Source organism: Mus musculus, chromosome 2 (genome assembly GCF_000001635.26).
Source record: "Mus musculus strain C57BL/6J chromosome 2, GRCm38.p6 C57BL/6J".
Lineage (NCBI taxonomy): Eukaryota > Metazoa > Chordata > Mammalia > Rodentia > Muridae > Mus > Mus musculus.
Window position 1 is genome coordinate 21,905,547 of NC_000068.7, and position 26,645 is coordinate 21,932,191.

The 26,645-nt window shown below is 42.7% G+C and overlaps 1 long non-coding RNA gene across 1 annotated transcript in view; it reads right to left on the reverse strand.

The window, feature by feature from the left end:
* Gm39767 overlaps positions 1-26,645 on the reverse strand; it is an 85,335-nt gene that overhangs the window by 26,714 nt on the left and 31,976 nt on the right. Inside the window, exons 3-4 of the long non-coding RNA XR_866004.1 lie at positions 20,891-21,022; positions 13,415-13,528 (exon numbers count right to left, since the gene is read on the reverse strand). This is a non-coding gene — a long non-coding RNA (predicted gene, 39767). The remainder of the gene's footprint in view (positions 1-13,414; positions 13,529-20,890; positions 21,023-26,645) is intronic.

Consider the following 26,645-nt stretch of genomic DNA (forward strand, 5'->3'; position numbering starts at 1 on the left):
TCCCTGCTGGGTCCTGCTGGGGCACTCCCAGCAATGGTGAGGTGCATGCTATCCCCTGAGCTTCAGTGCCTGGCCCATAGCTCTTTTCAAGAAATTATTTCACTCAGTTTTCTCTGGCTATGGGTGATCTATGTTTGGTAAGAGACCTAGAAAACAGACACAGTCCCTTACCAGTAGTCTTCCACACCAGAGCTTCTATAATGATTCCTGTGAATTTAGCATGCAACCTGGAGCTTTGTCTTCCTTCATAATTCTCCTTAAGTTACCTTGAAGCCTGGGAACTCGATCTTCCCTCACTATTCTCAGAAATTCAGCGTCTAATGTGAGACCTCTGTTTGCCTGCATGATTCCTGTAGAGTTAGCAAGCAAATCAGGAGTTTAGTATCATCCTACATGATTCCTGTGAAGTTAGCATGCAATCTGGAAGCTTAGTGCCAGGAACTGGAACTGTGTTTTGAGAAATTGCTTCTTACCCACAACCATCTGTTTGAAACAATCTCCACGCAAATAACAGTATCTTTTGAGGACCTTCAAACACAACACAGGCCAATTTGATTTGGTGTATTTTTTAAAATAGTACTTTTATTTATTCTTTGAAAAGTTCCAATATCATATATACAGTGTGTCTTGATCATATCTATTACACATTTACTTTCAGCTCAGCATACCTTCCTGACAACTTCATCTCTGCTTTTCTGTTGTTGTTATATAAAGCACTAAATCCAATTAGTTATATCCTTGTGTGCATGGATATTGGAGCAGCCACTAGGGTATGAGCAACCTACCAAAGGATACTCTACTAACAATGATTCTCCATTCCTCAGCAGCCACCAATTCCAGTAGCTTCTCAGCTAAGAATGGGACCTCAGGAATCCAAAGCAGTCCCTGTTGAAATTTTAATTGATTTGATCTTGTGCAGGTGACCACAGCTGCTATATGTTGCAACAGCCATGCCATATCTAGAAAATAATATGTCACAGAATTTCTCTATTTCTTCCAACTTTTATATTCTTTCTACATACTGATATAAATGCCCCCATTTATGGCTGAGTACCCACCGTTGGGTACTTGGACTTGGTACTCAGCACTTAGACTTGTTATAAGTCTTTGCAAGAGCCACTGCCCATTACACAAAAGCAGTTCCTTGTACTAAGGCTGCGAGGAACATGAATCTATGTGTGTAAACATAAATAAAGATATTTAGCAAACCAATAATCAGGATTCCTCCCTAGAGGTTACAACCTCCTCAGCTGTGGGCCATGTTTACACTGATACTGTAAATTCCTTCTGTGGAGTAGGCCTCAAACTCAATCAGAAAGTGATTGGTTACCTCCGTACTACTCATGCCACTAATACACCAGTGGGATCATCTTTCCTGGCAGGCTAGAATTGTAACATACAGGCAGTGTAAGACCACTGATGTCTTTCTCATCCAGCAGCCTGCATAGCAACTTTTATCACTGTGAGAACTACCTAGCAGGTAGAAAGTTTCTGTCCAATTCTACCTTGATTTCAGTATGTCTATAACCAAAGTTATGTCTTCAGTTAGAGGGTCTTACCTATATTATAGGCTATCAAGAGTAATAGCAAGACTCTGTGTCATTTTGGAGCCTTCTGGATCTTCCTTGACTTATAGGGAAGTAATCTATGCTCAGCACTGAGGTTTTCATTTAATAACTCACATATTTTCTGACAAGCATTATAGGCACCCATATAGGCACCTCTGTTCAAACTCCCCCTTTATAGTTACTTTAAAATTGGCTTACAAACTAGTAAATTTTCATAGGCTTCTTCATATACCCTTAGTTTTTCTTAGCCCACTATCTTCCTTAATACTGGGGATTGAAGGTAGTATGAGTTTTTATTGAACTGGAGTAAGGAGATCCATAAGTTTTGTGCTAAAATCTTGTTCTACAGGATTGTCTTGTGTTGCTGGCCATATACATTAATAATTATGAGATGTCTTCTCTCCCTGTCTTACTTAAGGCTTTATTTCTTTGAACAGATACCACCACCAAGGCAACTCTTATAAAGGCAACATTTAATTGGCACTGGCTTACAGGTTCAGAGGTTAAGTCCATTATCATCAAGGCGAGAGCATGGAGCTAAGAGTTCTACATATTTATCTGAAGGCTGCTAGGAGAAGACTAAGACTGGCTTCTAGACAGCTAGGACAAGGGTCTTAAAGCCCAACCCACAGTGATACACCTATTCCAACAAAGCCACACCTACTCCAACAAGGCCACACCTCCTAATATTGCCATTCCCTAGGCCAAGTATATACAACCCATCACACTCCTCGTTACAGGATGATCTGATTATTGAAAACAAAAAAAGATGGAATGAGAGCTGGTTGGTCAGAAAATGTGCCCAGATTGCACATCTCTTAAAAGTATGGCAATACCAAAGACATACATACAGATAAATACATTTTACATGGAGATGCTATCTCAAAAAATATATAGAAAACTGATATCAAATCTACTGTTTAGGGGACATAAGATGAGACAATGCTGGATGTGGGGTACAAAATTACAGGCAAGATACAGTGCAAGACCTGATAGTCTTGAATTACTTTCATGTCATGGTCAGCAATTGGCAGGCCAAAGATGGAGAAACAGCAAGTTTCTGACCACATCATGCTGTTGCAGTCTCATCTTTCTATTCCCTGGTATTGTAAGGAAATTCATTTCTTCCACCAACCCTCAACAAACATGGTTGGTAGCAAGCAGTCGCTAGTTGGAAGCTGATTTTTGCATTGTCCTTGAGTACCTTTCCTTTCCTTGTGTACCAATTTACCATGTTCTAGTTAGGGACCCCAGCTAGAATGTGTAGTTTCATGCATCATTTCCCTTTCAACCCTAGATTCCAGGGGAACCCAAAGACACCCACAGTCAGAACTCTCAACTAGGGTAGAATGTCTGGATCTACACTGATGATGACTCTTTCATCTTATGTGTGTGCGAGTGATGTGTGTATGTGTGTTAGTGTGGGCATCTAATGTGCCTTTGGATATGTTGTACATGTGTGTACACACCTTCATTTCAGTGCAGGTGTACAATGTGCCATAGCATGGAGATCAGAGGACTCTGGCTCTTCATCTTCTCCCTTATGGAGGTCAGAGGAAAACTCTGGATCTTTATCTTCTACCCCCCTCCATATAGATGTATGTGTGTGTATGTGTGTGTGTGTCTTTCTGTCTCTCTCTCTCTGTATCACTCATGTGAATATGTGTGCATCCATCACTGTTGCTATTCCTATTCAGGGTTCTATTGCCTCTGCCTCCTATCTAGCTTTAACACTACAGAGAATGCAGATCTGTACTACACCTGTCTTACATGGGTTCTGGAGATTTAAACCCACGTCTTCATGTTTGTTCATTGAGCACTTCACCTACTAAGAGATGTTACCAGCCCAAGGCCCTGTTCTTGAACTTTAAAAGACTAACCACAGCCAAGTGGAAACCTGCCTGCCTCATTTACATATCAGAAAGCCTTCTTGTCATCAGTAGGAAAATGTACAAAAGACACTTTCATTCTCTTGGCCGTGTAACACTTTTTGCTATGACTGTAAATAATGCAGTTTAAGAGACATTTTGAGATTAAATAGGTTTGCCTTTGGGATCATTTTCTTCTCTGCCGGATTTTGGGCCAGTCTTTGGCACAAAATCTATGCTGTAATGATACTGCAATCTACTAGTATAAAAATAACTTTTGATGTCAAACCTGCGGGGCCCAGGAGAGCTGCTCTCATGAGGGGAGGATCCGAGAGCCCAGAGCCTAGGAGGCAGAGGGGGCCAGGCCCAGAGGGCTGCAGAGGCAAAAATAGAGCGCTAATGGCCTGGAGTGACATGGGCAAGAGTGGGAAGCAAACAGCAATATTTATAAAAAAAAAAACGGCTGTGATATCTATTAAGTCCCCATTCTTTTCTTCTTCTTCTTCTTCTTCTTTTTTTTTTTTTTTTTTCTCCCCGGGTCTATTTTTGGCTCTTTCCCCAGCATAGGCAGCGGCTCTAAGTGAAGAGTCTTTTTCCTGATTGCCCTGACCTCTAGCCGAGCCAGAGTCCAGCAGTGAATGATTGCTCAGAGTCTGGAGTTCTAATTGACCACCACCGCCCCCTCCACCCCTTCTCCCGCCCCTCAAGGAAAGACCCACGGAGGGAGTGATCTCATCTGATCTTTTCCAACTTTCCATTTTGTTTCTGCACAGCAGAACTATGTACAGCAGCATCGCCTAGTGGCAGTAGTCTTGAACTGCAAGGGAACATGAGTTGTGACTCTAAAAGCCTGGGAAGTTGGAAAATGTCAAGCCAAATATTTACCTTAATCCTCTTGCTCAGGGTAGTTGAAACTAGCTTATTCCTTCTGTGCCTACAGTTGGTAGAGTACTCAGGATCATAGGGTGACATCATTTGAATGTCCTGTGACGTAGCAAATATCCACCAGGGGAATAAATACAACCTGTGATTTTGTAACTTCTGTCCAGAAGTAGAAAAATTGAATCAAAACAGTATTGGTGAGCTCTTAAAAATTAGCCCAATCTCTTTCTTTCCCGTGTGCTTTGGAGACAGGGTCTTGTTAAATGGCTCAGGCTAGCCTTGAACTTGTGATCTCAGCCTCCCATGCATCCAAGATTACAGACCTGCACCACCAGAACCAGCTCAGGAAAGATTTTTACAAAGTAAAATGTGATCTGGAAACTATGCTAATGTGATGATGTTGTGTTCACAATCTGTGACTATAATGATAAACAGATGGTAATCATTATAATCCATCACACTCAAGATTTCAAAATAAACTCATCAATTAGAATGTGAGATTCCTTCATTCTTCAACTAAACTTCCTATGAAAAAGCCCGAGATCACAGAAACAAATATTTCGCTGGGAATCTGCCTGTTGTTGTCGTCGAGAAGCTAACTATGCTAAAGACTCTCCACCTCCATGTTCAGGTTCTAAATTTTTATGTAGTCAGAAGAAGGGAGCCTTGTTTCTCTTCCAAATACGCAAATGGCAAAACTGTCTCAGACCTGAGCATATGAAACATGATGCATCTTTCCTGGAGATACTTTGTTGAAGACCCAGAAACTAATGTATAATCCAGACCTCCAAATATGCGTATGGAAGTGGAGACTGCAAGAACTGGCCACAGCTGGGTCCTTTATGATGAAAAGGAATTTGTTAGCTCACAGTTCTAGAGGCTGAGGAGTCCAAGGTCAAGTCACCCTCCAACAGAGGCCTGGCTACTCCTCACTGAATGGCTGAAAGCAATAAATGAGAGATGGGAAGAGAAGACAAAACCCCAACTATTTTATAAAGATCAGTCCCATCCATGAGCATCAGGCCCTCCTGGTCCAATTATCTCTTAAATGTCTACATTTTAATCATGTTACATGAAAATTAAATTTCAACATGAGATTTGGAGGAGATGGTCTTTCAAAGTAGTGGTAAGGACGAGGATGCCTCTGGAGAGAAGCTATGAAGGGGCTTTAAACTAGGCCTCTCCTGTAACACCTGGTGCACTTCTAAACTGCCCCAGCCTGTCAGACTTTAATGCTATAATTCCATCTCTTTGGAAGAGGAGAGAGGACATCATGAGTTCCAACCAACCTGAGCTACATAGCAAACAATGGGCCAGCCATAGATACCCATCAAAACATGGCATATGGCAGTGGTGGCACACGCCTTTAATCCCAGCACTCGGGAGGCAGAGGCAGGCGGATTTCTAAGTTCGAGGCCATCCTGGTCTTCAGAGTGACTTCCAGGACAGCCGGGGCTACACAGAGAAACCCTGTCTCAAAAACACCAAAAACAAACAAACAATAAACAAAACAAACAAACAAACAAACAAATCATAGCATATGATGCCTCTTTCCTGGAGTGTCTGTATGAGCACACATATGTGCTTGTGTACATGGGTTTGTGTACATAATTGCACACATCTGCCTGTATGTGCATAAATCTGTGTAGTTGTGCATGCAAGCGTGTATTGACATGTGTGTTCCTTTGTGTGTGTGTGTGTGCACATGTGTGTGTCATGGACTCAGGGATACTCTGTCTCTTAGGAACAGATATATTCATAGAATCAGAGACACTGGTTCTATGAATATACAGAACTCCAAAAGTAAAGTTAGTGGAAAAGTCTACTAAAATGAACTTGAATTATTTATTTTTGCCTTTTCTCCCTGTAGGAAAGCTCATGAAAAGAGGAATTATAGGACCGTGAAAGGCAGCCTGCTTTCTCGTTGAGCTAGGCTTAAACCCCAGAGACCCAGCAGATAACTTGGCAAGGAAGGGAAGACGTTTGCCATACTCCTAGACACCAGGCTCCTGATAAGAAGCCTCAGCTCTCCATAATTCTGTGGCCATCAATTATGTCGGGCAATGCCCCAAGCCCCTCCACAGGAGGAGGATGACCACAGATCTCTTAGCTTCAAGACAGACCTCCATTTTAATGAGGCAGCTAAAGGCCTGGACTGACTGCATAGGCAATTAAGCTCTCCTTCCCAGACATTCCTCCCTGCAAAAAGTATTTAGCCTCAGGCCCACCCTGAGAAAGTGGGGTACAGTTTCACTCACCACAACTCTCCACCATGACAATGAATGCCTTAAAACCATGGGCAGCCTTGTCTTATTCAGACTGCTGTGGGGCACAATGGAACAGGTTTTCCTCTAAAGAGCCTCATCTAATATCCCACGCTATCATCCATGATCTCCACCAAGCCAAGCCACCCACTGGAGCAAAACAAGGACTTGTTCGTCCCTGTCTGGGGCTCTCCTCCTCCATCTTTTCTCTTCAGCCCCAGACTAGAGCCTGCTCGTTGACCCACACTCCATCCTCAGCTCTTCCGCAGTATCCAGCTGCATCTGTGGTGTCCAAGAGCCTGAGAACCTGCCATCCCTGGCCACCATGCAGCCTGGGGACCCATGAGCAGAACTCTGGCAGTTCCCTGGGGACCTCAGGCTGTGCTTCCCCATCACCTGAGCAGCGTCCCAGCATGGGGAACGAGTAGTCAAAATTCCCATGTCCCACCTCCACGAGCAGCCCTAGCCCTGTGGCTGACCAGATGCAGGACACCATTTTAACCCACAAGGAATTACATCGAGAAAATGGTTTGGTACTCACAGAGTCAAAATATTGGCCCTGGGTAAGAGATGAAAATATCTGAAAAGCTCATTAGAGTCCCTGAGCTGTGATAACCTGCCTCACCCATCTTGTTAGGGACTTGCCTCCCAGACACTCTGGATGGCTGCTGCCTGAGGTCAGGTTTCTCTGAAGCAAATAGACTTGGAACCTAGAAATAAATTCTTAAATAAATATAAATAAATGTGAGTTTGTTTTTCTATAGATTGTGTTTAAAGAAAACCTAGAGTAGTGCAGGCATAATTTGTTTGCAATCTACCTTCAACCTCTCCTCTAGCCCACTACATAGCAGAGGGAGTGGAAGGATATGAGGTAAGTAGACCTGCTCAGCAATAGTTCTTTGGGGGTGAGTTCAATGTTTCTTAGCAGTTTGCCCCATAGCAAACACTAAATATAACTCAGCAGCTGCAGACCAGTCCTCTAGGCAAACAGACACATACAGGAACTGGCAACTATACTCTAGTCCCTTTGGAAAGCAGACACCAGGAATGAACCAACAGCTACAGTCCAGTTTTCTTGGCAGGCAAACACCAGACATGGACAAGCAACTGTAGTTCAATCCTGAGGAAACCACTAGGCTTGCTAACTAGCCTGAGATAAGACCACTGAAGCAGCAGGCTGCTGCAGGATCCTCACAAGAAGTTTTGGGCAAATTTCTCTTATTGTCTGTGCTATCACAAGTTGAGTTCAACAGTGCTATGTAAAGCCAACCAATACTTGTGTGTCATTAGCAAAGAATAGCGAGGTGGAACAAATCAAACCAATGCTCAGTGCTCATCTCCCACTCTCTATGGAGTCATATTTATACTCCTTCATCCTGTGTCCTTTCATGTGTCTGCTTTAGTAAGACATCTTTTACCTGTGTGCCCCAGCATAATACCATTTGACATAACTAACTTTCCAAAGAAACCAGAAATTTCCACTTCAGTGTAGTGACTAGTTTAAGTCAACTTGACACAGGTTAGAGTGATTTCAGAGGGAGGAACCTCAATAGACAAAATGCCTCCATAAGATCAGGGCACTTTCTTAATTAGTGATTGAGGGGGAGGGCCCAGCCCACTGTGGGTGGTACGACCCTAGGCAGGTGGTCCTGGGTTCTAGGAGTAAGTGGACTGAGCAAGCCATGAAAAGCAAGCCAGTAAGCAGCATCTCTCAATGACCTCTACATCAGCCCCTGCCTCCAAGTTCCTGTCCTGGTTGAGTTCCTGTCCTGACTTCCTTCACTGATGAGACATGATGTGAATGCGAAATACAGTTAAATCATTTCCTTGTCATGTTGCTTCTGGCCATAGATTTCATCACAGCAATAGTAGACCTAAGATATTGGGCAAGTGGGGCAGTGGAGCCATATGAAAAGTAAGCTAAGACAGGTGAGCTCCTAAGTCAAAGTTCATCTTCCTAGGTGAGGCCTAGAGACTGGTTCAGTGCCTGTGTCAAACAGTAACAATCATCTATACCTAGTGGGTAATAGAGCTGGAGTGGTCAAACACCTCCACCCAGAGACACTGCCCAAGATAAGACACAGGTGTAGCAAAGCAGGCTCCAGCCAGATAGAATCCAGCCTTGGCCTAGGTTTGGTGTTCACAATGGCAGGCTGGCTGTTGCAAGTGGAAAGGGGCTCCAGAAATGCAGAGCTGCTATGGTTGACTGAGACTTTCCCCTCCCCCAAGGCTGGTCCTCAGCCACACAGGTTTACTCCCCAATGTTCCAAAGGATATTGTCTTTCTTACAAATGTCCTGGGCTTTAAATTTAGGCAAGCCCACCTATGTCCATTGTTTTGTCAAATTTAAATTATGGTGATCTTATCTACATGTAGTTCAGCCTTTTGTTCTTTGCATATTTGTATACTTGTTCTTCATCCCAAGAGGCAATAGAATAGGGTAGATGGGGCTTAATGCCACTTGCTAGGGTCTTCGTATGGTTTTCCCGTAAGTCTATGTGTGAAAAGCTTTGTTCACAGCATGGTGCAATTGGAAGGTGGCAGTCTTAGGAGGCAGAATTTACTAGCAGTTCTAAAAAACATTGGTGGGATGCCCTCAGCAAGCATTGCATGAAATCCTGAGTTGCCCTTTTTTCCCTGGTTCACATGACAAGCCCCTTGCCCTGTTGTGATGTGCCTCTTCAGTCAGAGACTCAAAACAGTGTCAACACTTGATCTTAGACTAAGCTTCCAAAACCAAGATCCACAATAAACCTTTTCTCTATAACTTAATTCTCTCAGGTATTTTGTTATAGTGACACAAAGCAAGCTGATATCTCATCCTGTGAACTTATAGCCTATACTGTATAAACTGCGGTGGGAGGTGAGGCATGAGAAATGCCCAATCAACAAAGGCTCTATGGGACTTTCTTACTCCCTTACTGTATTTCATGAATTATGTAGGATGATAGTCACTGAACTGAAGAAGCCAAAACGTTTGATTTATCCTCCCCTTCTCTAAGAAGACACGTACAGATTCTAAATTCTTCAGCTTTGCCTTTGATAGATCATGAAGAAAACAATTACCAAGACTAGGCTAAGCAAGGACAGAGTTAATGAAAACCCTCTGCTTGTGTGTGTCAGGGCTATATACTACAACACCAGCTATGATGTGTTCAGCAGCAGACATAATTTCAGAGAACTGAGAGGCTTAGATCAAGGGCCAAATACTACACAGGAACAAAATAAGATTTTCAAATCTATTCACCGAAGTCGTACTCCCATAAGACTTGAACTCCCATTGGAGCAATGCCAGAGAAGGCTTTGCTTCTTCCTGAGTCATGGACTCAGTTGTTTCATGTGCTTCATCTAAAAGATCCTGACAGAGAGTAAAAGATTATTTAAGCCCCTAGACCTGTGTCCAAAATAGCACCATTGTTCCAGGATGTCAGGTGTTTGTGTTTTTTGCCAGGTGTTTGCAGTTTTGCCTTTATTGCCCAATGCCGGGTGTTTGTGGTTTGTGTGTCTATATAAGCCTCTTACCCCTTGAGCTTATTGTGGACTCCTCTACCCCTGCGTGGGATACAAGTCATCCCCAGTGCACTGGTCTTGTTTGTCTGTGTGTCTCGTCCTTTGTTTTCCTGACCCCTTGGGTTCGTGGTCGACTCCTCTACCCCTTTGCGGGATACGAGTCGTCCCCAGTGTACTGATCTTTCCTGAATAAACCTCTTGCAATTTGCATCAAGACCATTTCTCGTGAGTGATTTGGGGTGTCGCCTCTCCTGAGTCAGAACATGGGGAAGTCCTCACATTGTGGATCTTTCACATCTCTGACAGTATATAGCATTCAGAAATAAACAAGTAAATAAACAAGGTGTCCTGATTTGAAATATCACCTAGATTATTTAAATCTCAGGGCTCTATCATCTCCACCCACTACAATCAAAAAAGTTGTGTTCAGTTAATCCAGCTTTAATGTTTCAGTTCTCATCATGTAGACCTGAGGAAAACACAAAGGACTTGGGATAAATGCACATGTGTAGTAGCTACCTGATCCTGCCATTTTCTTTTCATTCCCTTCTTCCCTGTTGAGAGGAAGCCCTACAGAGGCATGACAATGTCTCCCTGAATGGAGTGGTAGACCCTGTCAACCCAGCCCAGCTAAGCTCCCAGCCAGCAGCCAGCAGGTCTCTCACTCAGTTAGGTCATTTTGAACCTCCTAGACATTCCATAACTCCAGCCAATCACGGGAAAGGAAGAGCTACTGGTGAGACACTGTGTATTGTTACTGACTCATGCCACCGAGGTAGCATGTGGTTTGCCATGCAATAGTGAAGTAAGTCAAACAGCATGGAGACACTGGTGGAAACAAATCCCTTCATTAGTATGAAGAAGCAATCTCAGAGATATGGACTGGCTTGATATATGTGGAGGCTTCCTCCCATTGAGACTACTTTTCAGATCATCATGGGAAGGGATTAGAAAACCAATCTGAGTCCCAACCACAGACCTTCAAAACAAACAAACAAGCAAACAAAAAAACAGTAGCATGGAATGACCCAAGGTTCTAGCTGGTGCCAACCTCAGGTTGGCAGCAGGGGCAACCCTCATCTGATGGCCCACATTTTAAAATGATACCTGACACTTCCTGAAGGTCACAAAGCTTCACCTCTGGGAAATATTGCTGGGGGCTGGATTTGAAGGACACTTGGTACTCTACCATAGGCGTCTCTAAGGAGTCCCAGTTATTGGTGAGCAACCAACTGATCGAATCCAAAGGAACAGATCCAAGCAAGAGAAAAAAAAAAATCTGGAATTCTTGCAGCATCCAATACTCACACAAAAAAAAATCTCATCTTGAACTTCCTCATCCTCCCTGGATCTGTGGATTTCTTGGACTGTTCTCACCGTAGTACTGAACTAGACCATGTTCTAGGATAACATGGCTCTGTCATGGATCTCAGCAAGCACCCAGATAGTTCTTGGAGCAAAGATTGTGGGTGAACAAGGCTAAATCTAAATCATCATGCTGCAGCGTTAAAAGCTGTCCTTCCCCTCTACCCCCTCATTCTTACTCCCCCAATTCCCACCCCCCTCTACCCCCCTCAGCTAGCAAGGAATACCTGTTTTATTAGGCGAAGGAAATTCATGTGAAATAAACCATTCAAAGCTATCGGAGTTTGGTGTCGTGTACAATACATGACCTGAGGTTTGTATGCACATAAAAACTGTTCGGTAGTGGGCTATTTTTCTTTTGAAATTTGCCACTTTGTATGGTGACCTTTTCCTTAGGTGACAGTTGGAGGAACTTTTAGTTCTAAATGTAGTGATTAGGTTGTGAAGTTGGCATATCAAAATTATAATATTGGATTTCTATTTTTAAGTGACTGTAAAAAGACTCTATTCCAACAAGAGGCGAAACAAATTGGCATTCTTTATAAAATAAATGTGGGTTGTAATGACCTTCCTTGACAGAACAAAATGTGGATGAAGGAGATGGGGGAGAGGCTGTTAGAACGTGAGGACGCAAGAGTAATGTTCAGTCAATTTGGGAGATTCTGAAAGACAAGGAGGCATCTGCATCTTCCCCCCCCCCCCACCCGCCCACCGACCCGACGCATGGATTTTAGGATCTCTCTATCTCCAGGAGGTCTGAAGACATCACCAAAACACTGAGGGCCTAGGAGTGGAAACAGAACACAACAAATAACCTTGTATTTAGTAGCTAATGAGTTGGAGCAAAATGCTGTAGGTACTTTCTACAGTATCTTGTTTTCTCAGCTCAGTTGTTTGCAATTTTATCTGCAAAGAATAAGATTTTCCAGCAGGTGGCAGCAGACATCTTTTAAGAAAGAAAAATTATTTAGATTACATTAAATGGAGAAAGAGCAAAGGCAGGGGGTGAGGAGGGGTGGGAGGGTGAGGGATGGAAGAGTGGAGGGAGCGGCAAAGAGAGAAAGCGCAAGACAGTGGAGCAGTGGACTCTAGAAAACACCGCTCTTCTCTTCTCAGAGGAAAGCGGAGTGCATGCCACTTACACCATCTCCTGTTTCGTGTCCTTGTTGGGAGGAATTGCTTATATGAGGTGTTACATGAATGGCACATGCCGAAGATATGGCGGTTGAGGTGGGGTGGCGGAGGTTGGAGCACAGAGAGCCAGCCCTGATTCTAATACCCTGGGAACGCATGGACTAGCTGCAGACACTGGTCCCTTCTGGCTTCCCCCTCTGACCTGCTTTCAAAGACACCCACTTCCCTGTTCCTCCAGGCTATTCTGTATGCAGGAAGCATCCCAGTCTGGCTCCTGGCTCCAAAACTGGACACCCCCGCCCGCTTCCCCAGGCAGCCAATTTAGCCTGCTTGTCCTCCTTGCCTTTCTGGGTTGGCGGTTGCCATGGCAACCTCCAAGGCTCTTCGGGCTTTCTTACTGACTGACCAGGCCTGGAAAACCGTTTTGGAATCGACAGTGCTGTATTTGTGGGGAATTTTAATGAAAGAGCAGCCTGACCTAGCTTCAGTGTTGCACTGTGGAAAATGGCAGGGGCGTGAGGGGCTGCTGAACTGTAAGGGGCAGCAGCTGCCAGAAAGATGGACCGCTTGGGAGAGACTAGAGAGAGAGAGCAATGCCCTTTGTTATTGCTTCATCTTCAGGAAGAAGGGGTCCTTGTCACAACTAGTGGAGCAATTCCCCAACACAGTAGGGGCATTTAAAGACACCCGAGCAAAGGCAGTTCTTTCTCTAGGTTTTAATAAAGGTGTAAACTTAAGCTTATTTTCATTCATGAAACAAAACAAGCATTTCCACAGGTAAATGTGGGGGAAATGGCTCTGACAATTTAGACTTGAAGCTTACCTCTGTTGCACATTTTGATTTTTCCAATTTCCAAACGTTCTGAGACAGGCAGCCTCTTCGGCACTCTCAGTGAATCCCCCTCTTCCTTCAACACAGCCTGGCCTCACCAGTTTGCTTCAGAAGACAAAAATACAGCAACAATGATGGGATGCCACTTTTACAATGAGGTGCAACTAAAAAGTGGGTTTTAAATTTTGTGTCTCCCAATACCCTGTCACTAGAATCCCTGACTGCCACTCCATGAGGACAGTCAGGCAGCTATGATAGTACCCACATGACAAGAATTGAAGAGAGGCTCTGATCCCAGTTTTGCCTCAGGATGACCCAGTTTTTCTGCTGGTGGCTTCACTTCTCTCTAATGAGGGAACAAAAGCCAGAGGCTCCGGCTGAGCTACAGCTGGAACCTCAATCCACAGAAAATAAATTGTCATCTCAAGCCAGCACATTCCGGGAGTCTCAGTTAAACAGAAATAGGTATCTAATAGAGTCATTTGTGTGGGTTTCCATGTTTTGGACTGTTGGGAGTATGTGTTCTTAGGATCTCTCTGGTTGTGTACTTAATTCCAGGCTTATCACTCACATCTCTAAGAAGCAGGAGGCAGGTCACCAACCCTCAAGTTTCAGTTTCCTCATCATGTAAGTTGATACAGTGTCCCTCGTTATCTGTGAGAGATTCTCCCATGATCCTCCTATGATATGCAAATGCATGGGTGCCCAAGTACCTTACATAGATGGCATTGTATTTGAATATAAGATGTGAACATTTACACACAGGCTTTAAATCACCTCCACAACTGCTTATAATAGTCAATATAATGGAAATGCCACATAAGTAGATACACTACAATATTGTTTAGGGAATAGTGATAAGAAATCTGCACATACAAACTAGAAATGCAATTTTATTTAAATTTTGTTTAATATTTGAGTAGATTCATAGATGCAGAGCACATAGACACTGGGGTCTGGCTTTACTTGTAAAGGTTTTGAACATAGTGAAAAGAAAATGCTTGGTAAACTAGTTATAATCACTACTGAATACAAATCATTCACATTTCCAGTACAGCTTTCTCTATATCTACAGCAATTACTTATCTCAGTGACTGAGTTGCTGACCAAACCAGTACCATTTATCTATTGCAGATAGATTCTAAAAAGAGTCATGCAGACACATGGACTAGGGTTTTACAAAGATGCTGTGATCCTTGAATCTTTTTAATTCTGTAAGGTCTGTGAAGACTGTACTGAGAAAGCCATAACCTGGGCAGCCAGGCTGGCCTACAGACACCAGGGAGAGACTTCTGGAAAGCTGGTCATTCTAGAAATAGGTGAGATAACTATGTCTCTGATGAACTGGATTGAAGCAATTGGGCAGCATCATGGTGGTATGCCATTGGAAGCCAGGGCCTACATATTGTGATGGCTGATACTCTTACATCACAGATACATTTAAGGAAGGTTACATTAGGGAATAGAATTTCCTGAAATTCCATTTATACACCAAGAACAATCTAGGAAGGCCTTTGCAAAGTTTCATTTCAGACAGTCTAGCCTTGTGACTAACTCCAAGAAAACTTTGTTGAAAACCCTTTATTGTAAAGATCCTCTGAGGATCATGGGTACTTGGCATATTTTAAATCTAAAATACATTTTTGTTTGTTTGTTTGTTTGTTTGTGACAGTCTCACTCTAGACCCAGTCTGGCCTAGAACTCAGGATCCTCCTTCCTTAGCTTTCCAAGTACTAGAATTACAGGTCTGCCCCATCACCCCAACACCTAAACCTGAAATACTTTGAAAGTTAACAATTTTCTTGAAAGAGATAAGGAAATAGTGAAAGAAAATGATAACAAAGAAAGAGAAAAGAAAAGGGAGAAGAAAGGGCTGTCAGTGAACCACATGACATCAGTCAGGAAGCCTTTGCTTCATTGACTTATGGGACCAGCACCATTACTACCACCTCATTAGCATGTGCTGCCTGCATTCTCTGCATCAGACACTGAGTCATCTTCAGCCACATGCTCAGAGGTCAGCAACTGGTGTCCCAGGATAGGATAAGCATCCCAGAACAGGCAGTCATGGTCTTACAGCACTTACTTAGGCAGACCCCTATGTGTCAGGCCACTTCAGGCAGAATGCTTGCTGCATATGCACAGCCCATCAACTCATGCACACAATGCTTATACACTTCTATCCCAGGAGACACTTCAAATAGGAATCTTCAGAACTCACAGAGCTCGGGCCTGGTCATCCTGACTCAGCTGTTTGCTCCGCTGCTAACCAGTGGGAACTCGATCGTCTTTCCTCTCCTGACTGCATCTTCCCAACACTAAGTTGAAAGGTTACTTTCCATTCTCCAGTACCCAAAATCAAAACAGCAAGATTTCTGGCTGTCTTTTTCTAAACTTCCAACCCAAAGTTTTGAAAGAGGAAAGAAAAGGAAAAGGCTTAGAAAATATTTTCCTAATGAGGCAATTCATTTGTGCACTGTGGAAGCCATTAGTGGATCATTATGAATTAGTTTTCTAAATTAATCAATCAATTAAGTCTCATAATCAGATCAAGTAGATCACAGGCCAGTCTGCTCTGGTTTGATTAATTAGATGACATGAAAGATCAGACAATTAGATCACATTAATCTCATGCTCCTTACACTCATTCCCCAAATGGAAAGTAAAAGCCCCTTGCAGAGCACATGAGTTAGGCTAAGTGGGCTCAGGGTCCACGGCTGATTGCAGAGGATGCCTGAGGTTTTGGGCTCTGGCCTAACTCTGAGTTTAGAAGTCCACAATTTGAGATATAGGTATCGGTTACAGAATCATATAAAATGATACAAGTTTGTCTTACATTTCTTTATGGGGTTGAGTCAAATTGTTCATAGCACTGAATTCCTTCTGGAGTCACTGGGGAAGATGTTGAGGCCACCTAGCTGGCTGTATTCATTGGTTCACAGTCTCATCATTCTATTCACTGCCTCCGTCACCTGTCACATCTTCTCACACTAGCACTTCTGCCCCTCTCTTCCTCTTATAGGGATGCTTCTGACCATACTAGCCCTACCCAAATGACCAGGACTGAATCCCTCTCAAGTTCCTTATACTAACTCACTCTGCAAAATTCCCTTTACCACGAAAAATAAGTTTCCACAGGCTCTAGAATTAAGATATAGACATCATATCAGAGCCATTGTCACACCTCCCACATATTAGGGCTGTGCCCTAATTTCAGAGAGTAGCACATATGGTCCCTTAAGAATACCCCAGTGCTCAGAGCACTGAAGGGCCCCATAGTCATGCATTCCAAATTCTGTCACATCTTCTACAGCTCTTATAATTAATATAATACAATGGATGAAGCTCAGCTTCCAGAAGATTCTGACTACTGTAAAAATAAGTAGCCTGAGAGAATCAATAACCTGTTTCATTAACAACTATCATCTACATATTAATTATAATTAATTATATGTGGAAGATCAATCAGATAATAATACTAAGAGCTCAAGACCCCAGGCCCAGGTCCAGACTTCAGTAAATGATTTTTAAAATATCTTACAACAATTACTTCTACTGTAAAATATGTTAGCTAAGGCTAATTACTGATCACCTATATTTGTGTGTGTATGTGTTTGTGTGTGGTGTGCGTGTGTGTGTGTGTGTGTGTGTGTGTGTGTGTGTGTGTGTGTGTCTGGGCATACGCATGTGTGTATCTGTGTCTGTGTGTTCACATTTATGTATGTGTGTGGGCTCCTGTGTGTCTGTGTCTGTGTGTGTGTAAGTGCATGCACAGCTGTGTGTATGTCTCTCTGTGTGTATGTGTAGCATACACATTATCTTTTAGTTTCTGCTTATTTACTATTACCAGTCCAGAATAGTTAGTAGGCACCTCTGCTGGGAGCTGGAGTTAAAATCTGTAGGAATGGAACCATGGCCAAGAAGAAAGAAGGGGGAAAAAGAGAGAGAGAAGAAAGGCTAGAGAGTAAGAAAAAGAGAGTGAGAGGGAGAGAGAGTAAGAGAAAACGAGGAGAGAGTGAGGTGGGGCCAAACAGCCCCTCTTATGGTGGGCTGTTATCTTGGTGTTGCTAGGTAACTGGGAGGAGTCTAGCCTGAAGGTCTGAAGTCTATGTGACTACGAGCCACAGCTTCTCCTGTGGGGGCTGTGGAGGGCGGTAACTTTGACAGGAGCCTTGAATCCAGTAGACATGAGGGAACTCGTTCTGTCCCATGTAGGCGGGTATTATCACCATCGGGTACCAGGGTTCCACACCTCAGCTCGACTGGAGACCAGATTGTCTTTGCATAGCCCATTGCCCCACAGAGATAATTTCCTAGGTGAGATTTTCCGATAACTCTAGCATGTGTCAAGTTGAGGAGGGGGGAACCTAACAGGACAAACCTGTTTTCAAATTAAGTTACTTTCTGAAGCAGTCAAGATTGAGAACTCAATATATAAATTTGATGGGTAATGTGCATTCACTCATCACACTGCCAACTGGTGGATTTTAAAAATTAGTATCGACATTTAACTCCATACTTCATTCATTTAAAAAGAGAAATTCAAGATTAATCAACATAAATGTTTACTTTCTTTGTTGACAATTTAAAAATCAAGCCAGGCATGGAGACACATGCCTTAAATTCCAGCACTTGGTAAGCAGGTGCAGGAGGATCTTTGTGAGTACAAGACCAGCCTGGACTACGTAGAGAATTCCAGGACAGCCAGAGCTACACACTATGTCCCTGTTTCACAAACAAATGATAAGAAAAAAATATATATAAATTAAATCAAAAGCAACTTTTAAAAGACTAAGTCCCTTCCTCTATATCTAATCTCTCTGGGTCTATAAATTGTAAGTTGGTTATCATTTATTTAATGGCTAATATCCACATATAAGTGAGTACATGCCATCTTTCTGGATCTGGGTTACCTTGCTTAGGATGTTTTTTTTTTTTTTTTTTTTTTTTTTTTTTTTTTTTTAGTTCCATTCATTTGTCTGCAAATTTTCTGTTGTCTTTTTTAAAGATCTGAGTTATGCTCCATAGTTAGATGATTCACATTTTCTTTATCCATTCTCCTGTTGAGGGACATCTAGATGGTTTCCAATTTTCGGCTCTTATGAAGAAAGTTATAATGAACATGGTTGATCAAGCATTCTGTGGTAGGTTGAAGAGTCCTTTTGGTATATGCTTAAGAGTAGTATACTTGGATCTTGAGGTAGATCAATTCCCAATTTTCTGAAGAATCACCCTATTGACTTTGATAGTGGCTGTACACATTTGCATTCCCACCAGCAAAGGAAGATTGTTCCCCTTATTCTGCATCCTTAACTGCATGTCACTTGTGTTATTGAGCTTAGCCATTCTGACAGGTGTAAGATAAAATCTTGAAGGACATTTGATTTTGAAGAGTAGATTACATTTTCATAATGGCTAAGAATGTTGAACATTTCTTTAAGTAGTTCCCAGCCATTTGAGTTCCTTCTATGGCTCGTCCTAGTGTTGAGAAATAGAATAGATGTTGGAGGTGGACTGGGGCAGGTGGGGACAGAAAGGGATGATCAGATGTGGACAGGGAGGAAAGACTGGGTTTCGGGAGAGGATTCAGGGAGAGACAGATGCTATTGAGGGGCATCTGAGAGACAATATGGAAACCTAATGCAATGTAAATTTCCTAAAACATTTGAAGGCAGTCCTAATAAGATCTCCTAATAATGAGGAATGCAGAGTCCCAACTGTCTAACTCTTGTCACCACATGAGGTTTCCAGTAGTATTCAATTGATTTTTTTGGGGGGGAGGGGCAGGGGAAATCTCCAAACAAACTAGACTGTTGTTAAGATAATGAGTTGCTCTCTGAAAACTGACACTGAGGCCTCATTACTGAGGACAGCACATACAGAACTCATTGAACATTGAATGTGGAGAAGTTGAGCTAGTGCCTACATGGAGCTTCACCCCCACATTCTAGTCAGTGTCTTTGGTGCAAGAAGGTACTCTGCAGGCTACCAAAGGAGAAACATGAACACCAACCCAGATACGAAACCTTTGACCTACAACCTGTTCTGCCTTATAGATGGGCTAGAGTAACAGTGGTACAGACTTGTGGGAAGAGCCAAACAATGTCTGACTGACTTATGGCCCAGTCCACAAGATGGAATCCATACCCAACACTGCGTGGCTGACCAAGAGCCAGAGACTAGATAGACCAGAGACCTAGGGTAAAACCAAACACTATTGGTCTAAAGAAAAACTATTAATAAAATGACTCCTAAGAATATTCCCATATACTCACAGAGCAGTGCCGTATTCAGTCATCATAACGCTAAAGGGATCCACAACCCTATAGATGGAACAACATTATGAACTAACCAGTACCCCAGAGCTCTTGACTCTAGCTGCGTATGTATCAAAAGATGGCCTAGATCACTGGAAAGAGAGGCCCATTGGACTTGCAAACTTTATATGCCCCAGTACAGGGGAACGCCAGGGCCAAAAAGTGGGAGTGGGTGGGTAGAGGAGTAAGAGGGAGGGTATGGGAGACTTTTGGGATAGCATTGGAAACATAAATGAGGAAAATACCTAATAAAAAATATTTTTTTTAAAAAAAGAAGAAGCTTCCTTCTGCAAGAGACAGGAAAAAACAAGACACATCATCAGACATTATGCAGAAAGAAAGAGAGTTCTTGGAATGCACAGCTCTAAATGGCATGTCTCCATCAAATCTCTCTCCCCCAAGCTCAGGAACACTATGTAAGAGGATCTGCAGAGTATAGGGATGGAGAACAAGTTCCTCTGAATCAATGAAGCAGGCTCATAGGAACTCACAGAGTCTGAAGCAGCAGGCACAGGCCCTGCACTGGTCTGCACCAGGTCCTCTGCATATATATTGTAGCTTTCAGCTTAGTATTTTTATGGGACTCCTGAGTGTAGGAATAGGTGGGTCTCTGACTCTCATTCCTGCACTTGGGAAATTTTACTTCTGTTGGGTTTGCTTGTCCAACTTTGATATGATTTTTCTTTTCTCATGGTATATCATATGAGAAATGGATGTATTTTCAATAAAAAGAAAAATGTAAAACTAAGTCAAGTAAAAAGGAAGCCTCTTTGAAGACTTATTTACTTATTTACTTACATATTTGTGTGTTTGTGGTTGTCTTTAGGTGTGTCTTTGTGCGGTATTCATGGAGGGCCTGTGAAGACTACAAAAAGACATCAGATCTCTTGGAACTGGAGTTACAGTGATTGTGAGCCCCCATGTGGCTGCTGGGAATTGAACGGAGTCCTCTCCAAGAGCTGCCATGTTCTTAGCCACTGAGGCATCTCTCTAGCCTTCAAATAAGAGAAATGTTGTATACATAAAATCAACAATCATCCCAGGTCTTCCAGAGTATTGTGTTTGCTCCTCTGTCTTAAGCATTCATCAGTTTCAAGGGTTGTTTTTCAAACTGCTTAAAAAGAACAAGAAATAACAAAGAATACCCTACCTCTGAATCCCCTGGTTCCTGTATTTCCTAGATTCAACCAATCACAAGAAAACAAGTATCCAAGAAGAACAGGTTGTACCGTGTGACACACCTGTGCAGGATGTGGACAGATCGATTTCTTAATGCTATTTCCTAAAAAGAAATAACATATAACAACTGTTTACATTACAGTGAGTTATTGATCATGAGGTATAAAGAAATGTCTATTCATCCCAGCCAAGTTTCCAGACCAAAAAAAGGATTGCATCCAAGTCTAAACACCTGAACCAGTCAATTTAGTATAGAAACTTTAGTGTTACTTATAGGGGAATGGATGATCCCAATGTCCCACATCAGCATGGATCATGACTTATGAAAGCCACCTCACTGAGTCACATTCCCACTCAGTTTTCTTCTTTTTATACCCATAACACCTGCAACTGGGAGGGAGCTAACAGGAGTGGGAGTTGAATTCAGTCGAGAGTCCCACCTCTCTAAGACATGATACTAATACCTTCTTTATGATTCCTACAGGCTCAACTATAGCTTTATCACATTTGCATAGTTTGTTGCCATTGTTATTAGGTCAAAGAACCATGCTTCCTTATATCTGTGGGTTGGTCATACCCAGGGAATAGTCTTTATTATATCAACTTAATGTTGGCCTCTCATAGATATTATAAGTAATCTAGAGGTGACTTAAGGTAGGATGTTATACATAGATTATATTAAAGTAGTACATCCCTTTTGTAAAGGACTTGAACATCTTCAGGTATGGGTAGCTGCAAGGTTGAGAGGGTATAGAACCAGTCTTCCAGGGACACTAAGAGATGTCTATGTATTTTGGACCACCTGTGATGATTTAAGTGTCTATTCAATACCTGTGAGAGAACCAGTTGTTGATGCCTACAAGAAACTTCAATTTAGGTGTGTGTGGAAAAGCTGAGGGGAAAGGGTCTTCCAAATTCCATTCTAGATTCATCGTTCTTCTGATCACATATTTTATAACAGATATAAGTACATCTTTTTGGTCTTGCAGGAACAAACATTAACATTAACAAAGCATACTTTAAAAAAAAAGAACTCTTCACAGTTAGCCTTTAAAGAGAATAATAGTGTATAATTGCCACATTGCAGTGTTAGCATTTCTAACAACTTAAGAACTCAAGGTGGCCTCAAGGACTCCCACAATTCAGAGATAGTCAGAGCTTAAAGGGTGCTAGAACATTTAACATGTGGAAATATCCCTGTAAGTCTAGTTTGAAGGTCTGCTACTCTGAACATTTAATATCTTATTTCTTAAGGGTATAACATTTTAAAACCAGATTTGGAACAAAGATCTCATTAAACATTATCTGGTTAACATTCTCAAAGCAAATCAAATAAAGTGGAAAATGTCTGGGGATGTATAGACATTTCCTGGAACTGGGAGGACACCTGGTGGCCAATACTATTAAATACTTTTAAAAGAGTTTTTTTTTTTTTTTTTTTTCTTTTTAGCTTGATTCAGTAAATACAGTTACTGATTACATTGTAACTACCTGGTCTATAAGCAGTGATTATAAAGCAACGTAAAGCATTAACTTTGTTTAGAGATGCTATCAGAACAGGAAAAAAACTGGGAGCTAGTTAGCACAGTCAGATTATACTCAAGAAATCCAGGTGCTGTTAAAATAAAATAAAATAAAACCCAAGAAATAAAAGTGTAAGTGGAAAGGCTGGGGACACAGCTCAATGACATGCCCGAGGCCAAGAGGTCCATCCCAAGTGCCAGCAGGGGAAGACAGACAGACAGAAAGACAGTCAGACAGTGGGAGTGGTGCCAGAGCACTGCCCACCCCACATTCTTTAGTATCACAGCCAAGTCTTCCTTAGGAGAGTATCTGCCTGCATTTTTCATACAGCTCAGGGTAGATTTGGATCCAAATATCTCTCAACTTCACTTCTGTCATGGGAGGTGAATATGAATTAGGTCAAGACACTTTGGGAGTAGAACTTCCTCTTATCTATTGGATGAGAAACAATCTCCTTCTGCAGGTTGCTCCTCAGCCTGGAGCTGTAGGCTGTAAAAATCCAAGGAAAAGAGTGCTTAGAAGAAGCTGACAGTAAGGAACGGTAATATCTTACCACAGGATTTGAGCATCTGGACCTACTCATACTACCTCTGGAAATCCAGTAGAGTCAGTACTGCAGAAAAAGTGAGTGAATTAATAAAAAGCAAAAGCAAAAGAGAAACCATCAGGTAATGGGAAACAGTTTACAACTTTCATATGTAAACATATACATATATGTGTGTGTGTGTGTGTGTGTGTGTGTGTGTGTGCGTGTGTGTAATAAAATTACTTAAAGATAGTTATAAAACTGACAAATAAATTATGCAATATTTTTCTCAAGTATGAAAGGGGCCCGTTGTCAAGCTCTGGGCTTCTTCTTCAGTCCGGAGGACCTTGTGGAAACCCAAGAGCATCTTGCTTTCCCATGGAAACCTTTGGGTCCCCAAAACTAACTAGCTTGAAACCCTACCCCACCAATTCCATCCCAGTCTGATCTTCTCGCCATCCTAATTGAGTCTGCCTAGGGCACAGCCTGCAAAGGTGAGTTGTGCTTGATCCTCTAAGCTCCATTGTCTAACTCTGCTCTTGCTCTTCAATCCTGAGAAGTCTTGCAGAACCCCAAGAACGTCCTGCTTCCCTGTCTTAGGAGGCCCTAAGACTAAACAGTTTGGAATTCTGCTCCAACAATTCCTTTCCACTCCAGTCTGCCAGCAACACAGCCTGCAGACATGAGTTGCCAGGCATTCCATGAGCTCCATTGTCTAACTCTGGCCTCATTGTTTTGGTCCTGAGGACCCTAGCAAGACCCCAAGAGCCTCCTACTACTCCAAGAGGCCTGAGAAGACCCTGAAGATTTAACAGCTTGGAACATTGTTCTACCAATCCCTTGTCAGTGGAGTCTGCTTGAGGCACAGACAGCAGAGTCTTCTGACCTCCATTGTCTGGCTCAGGGCTCCTTTCTCCTTCCTGAAAAGTTCTGCTCCTATCAGGATTATCCAGCCAACACCAGGGAAAACCAGGTGCCTAAAGAACAGCCTAAGAACAAAATCAACAAGACCGAGAGCAATATGGTACATCCAGAGCCCAGCTATCCTGCTAAAACAAATCTTGGATATCCTAATGAAATTGAAGCACAAGAAGAGGACTTTAAATTTAATCTTACAAAGATGATAGAGCTTTAAAGGGAACATGAATAAATCTCTTAAGGAAATACAGGAAAAAACATTCAAACAGGTAGAAGCATTAAAAGAAGAATCAAATAAATATAAAGAAATACAGGAGACTACAATCAAACCGGTGAAGGATATTAATAAAACTGTCTAAGACCTGAAAATGAAAAAGAAGCAATAAAGAAAACATGACATTGATGCAATCTTGGAAATAGAAAACTTTAGAAAGAGAAGAGAAACTACAGATATAAGAATGACCAACAAAATACAGGAGATGGATGACAGAATCTCAGGCATAAAAGATAAGATAAAGGAAATCAATAGATCTTGGGCACAAACTTGGTGGAGGGTCCCAAGGTCCCCAGAAGACTCTCAACACTGTAGGTGCCCTAGCACACCCAGGATCTTGAGATAACTGGTGAGTAGAATGCAACATCTGTTCCAAAAAACACAGAGGGTCTTGTGCCAGCAGGAACAGGGACAAAGGAATCCCACCCAACCAGCTGCTGGGGTTTGTTCCAGTCAGCGCCAGCTCTGTGCCATCTTGGGTGCAAACTGGGCAGGTCCTAGCACACAAAGGATCATGAGATCACTGAGACCAGTCTACTCAGGAGAGCATGGGGGCAGCAGAAGCAACAGAGCTCCTTGGACAGGATCACTTTGGGCCTTTATCCTCAGCCAGGAGGCAGAGCTGAGACCCAGACTCCTGGGCACCTTCCCTGCCAGAGGAGAGTCAGCCTACAGGGAGGGCTCTGACCTCAGGACTCAGGAGGTGGATCTGAGCTCCAGACCTCTGTGCACCTTCCCTGCAAGAGAAGAGCTTGCCTGTAGAGAGTGCTCTAACCACTGGGACTCAGGAAAGAGTTGGACTCCCAGGAGGGCTGACAAAGGCTAGAGAATCACAGGAGGAACAAGCTCCAGCCAGAGAAAGTTAGAACATTAACGCAAGAGATTACCAGATGGTGAAAGGCAAATGAAAGAATCTTATTAACAGAAACCAAGACCACTTGGCATTATCAAAACCCAGTATGCCCACCACAGCGAGTTCTGGATACCCTAACACACCCAAAAAGCAAGATTCAGATTTAAAATCATATCTTATGATGCTGGTAGAGGAATTTAAGAAGGGCAATAATAACTCACTTAAAGAAATACAGGAGAACACTGCTAAACAGGTAGAAGTCCTTAAAGAATTACAGGAAAACACTGCTAAACATGTAGAAGTCCTTAAAGAGGAAACACCAAAAAAATCCCTTAAAGAATTACAGAAAAACGCAACCAAACAGGTCATGGAATTGAACAAAACCATCCAAGATCTAAAAATGGAAGTAGAACCAATGAAGAAAACCCAAAGGGAGACAACTCTGGAGATAGAAACCCTAGGAAAGAAATCAGGAACCATAGATGCAAGCATCAGCAACAGAATACAAGAGATGGAAGAGAGAATCTCAGATGCAGATTTCATAGAGAACATGGACACAACAATCAAAGAAAATGCAAAATGCAAAATGATCCTAACCCAAAACATCTAGGAAATCCAGTACACAATAAGAAGACCAAACCAGCATTCTGGTCAGGGTCACCCCCACCATCTTCCTTCTGAGCCCACCGGAGGCTGCTGAGGGCTCCAGAGTGCTTTCCACTCTGCAGGACCCCGAGATCACAGGTGAGTGGAACACATCATCAGCTACAAAGAATCGAGCAGGGTCTTGTGCCAGCAGGAAAAGGGACAACGGAACCCACCTGACCAGAGGCTGGGATCCATTCAGGTAGGGGCCAGCTCCGCCATCTTCTCCATGAACCAGGCTGAGGGCATCTAGGGCACCAGAGGGCTCTACACGCCACAGGACCTCTAGCACACCCAGGACCTCCTGATGATCTGAGAGCATGTGGGCAATAGGAGCAACAGAGCTTCTTGGTCAGGGTCCCCTCAGGCCTTTATCCTCAGACCCAGACCCCTGGGCACATTCCTTGCCAGAGGAGAGTCAGCCTACAGGGAGGGTTCTGACCACAGAACTCAAGAGGTGGATCAGAGCCCCAGACTGCTGGACACCTGCCCTGCAAGAGGAGAGCTTGCCTGTAGAGAGTGCTCTGACCACTGGAACTCAGGTGAGAGTTGGACTCCCAAGAGTGCTGACAGAGGCTAACAGAATCACAGGAGGATCAAGCTCCAATGAGAGAAAGCTTGATCATTAACACCAGAGATTTCCAGATGGCAAAAGGCAAACATAAGAATCTTACTAACAGAAACCAAGAATACTGGGCATCATTAGAACCCAGTACACCTACCACACCGAGTCCTGGTAAGCCTAGCACACCCGAAAAGCAAGACACGGATTTAAAAATCATATCTCATGATGGTGGTAGAAGATTTAAAGAAGGTCATTAATAACTCATGTAAAGAAATACAGGAGAAGAGTGATAAAGAGGTAGAAGCCCTTAAAGAGGAAGAACAAAAATCCCTCAAGGAATTACATGAGAATACTGTTAAACAAGTAGAAGCCCTTAAAGAGGAAACACAAAAATCCCTCAAGTAATTACAGGAGAACACTG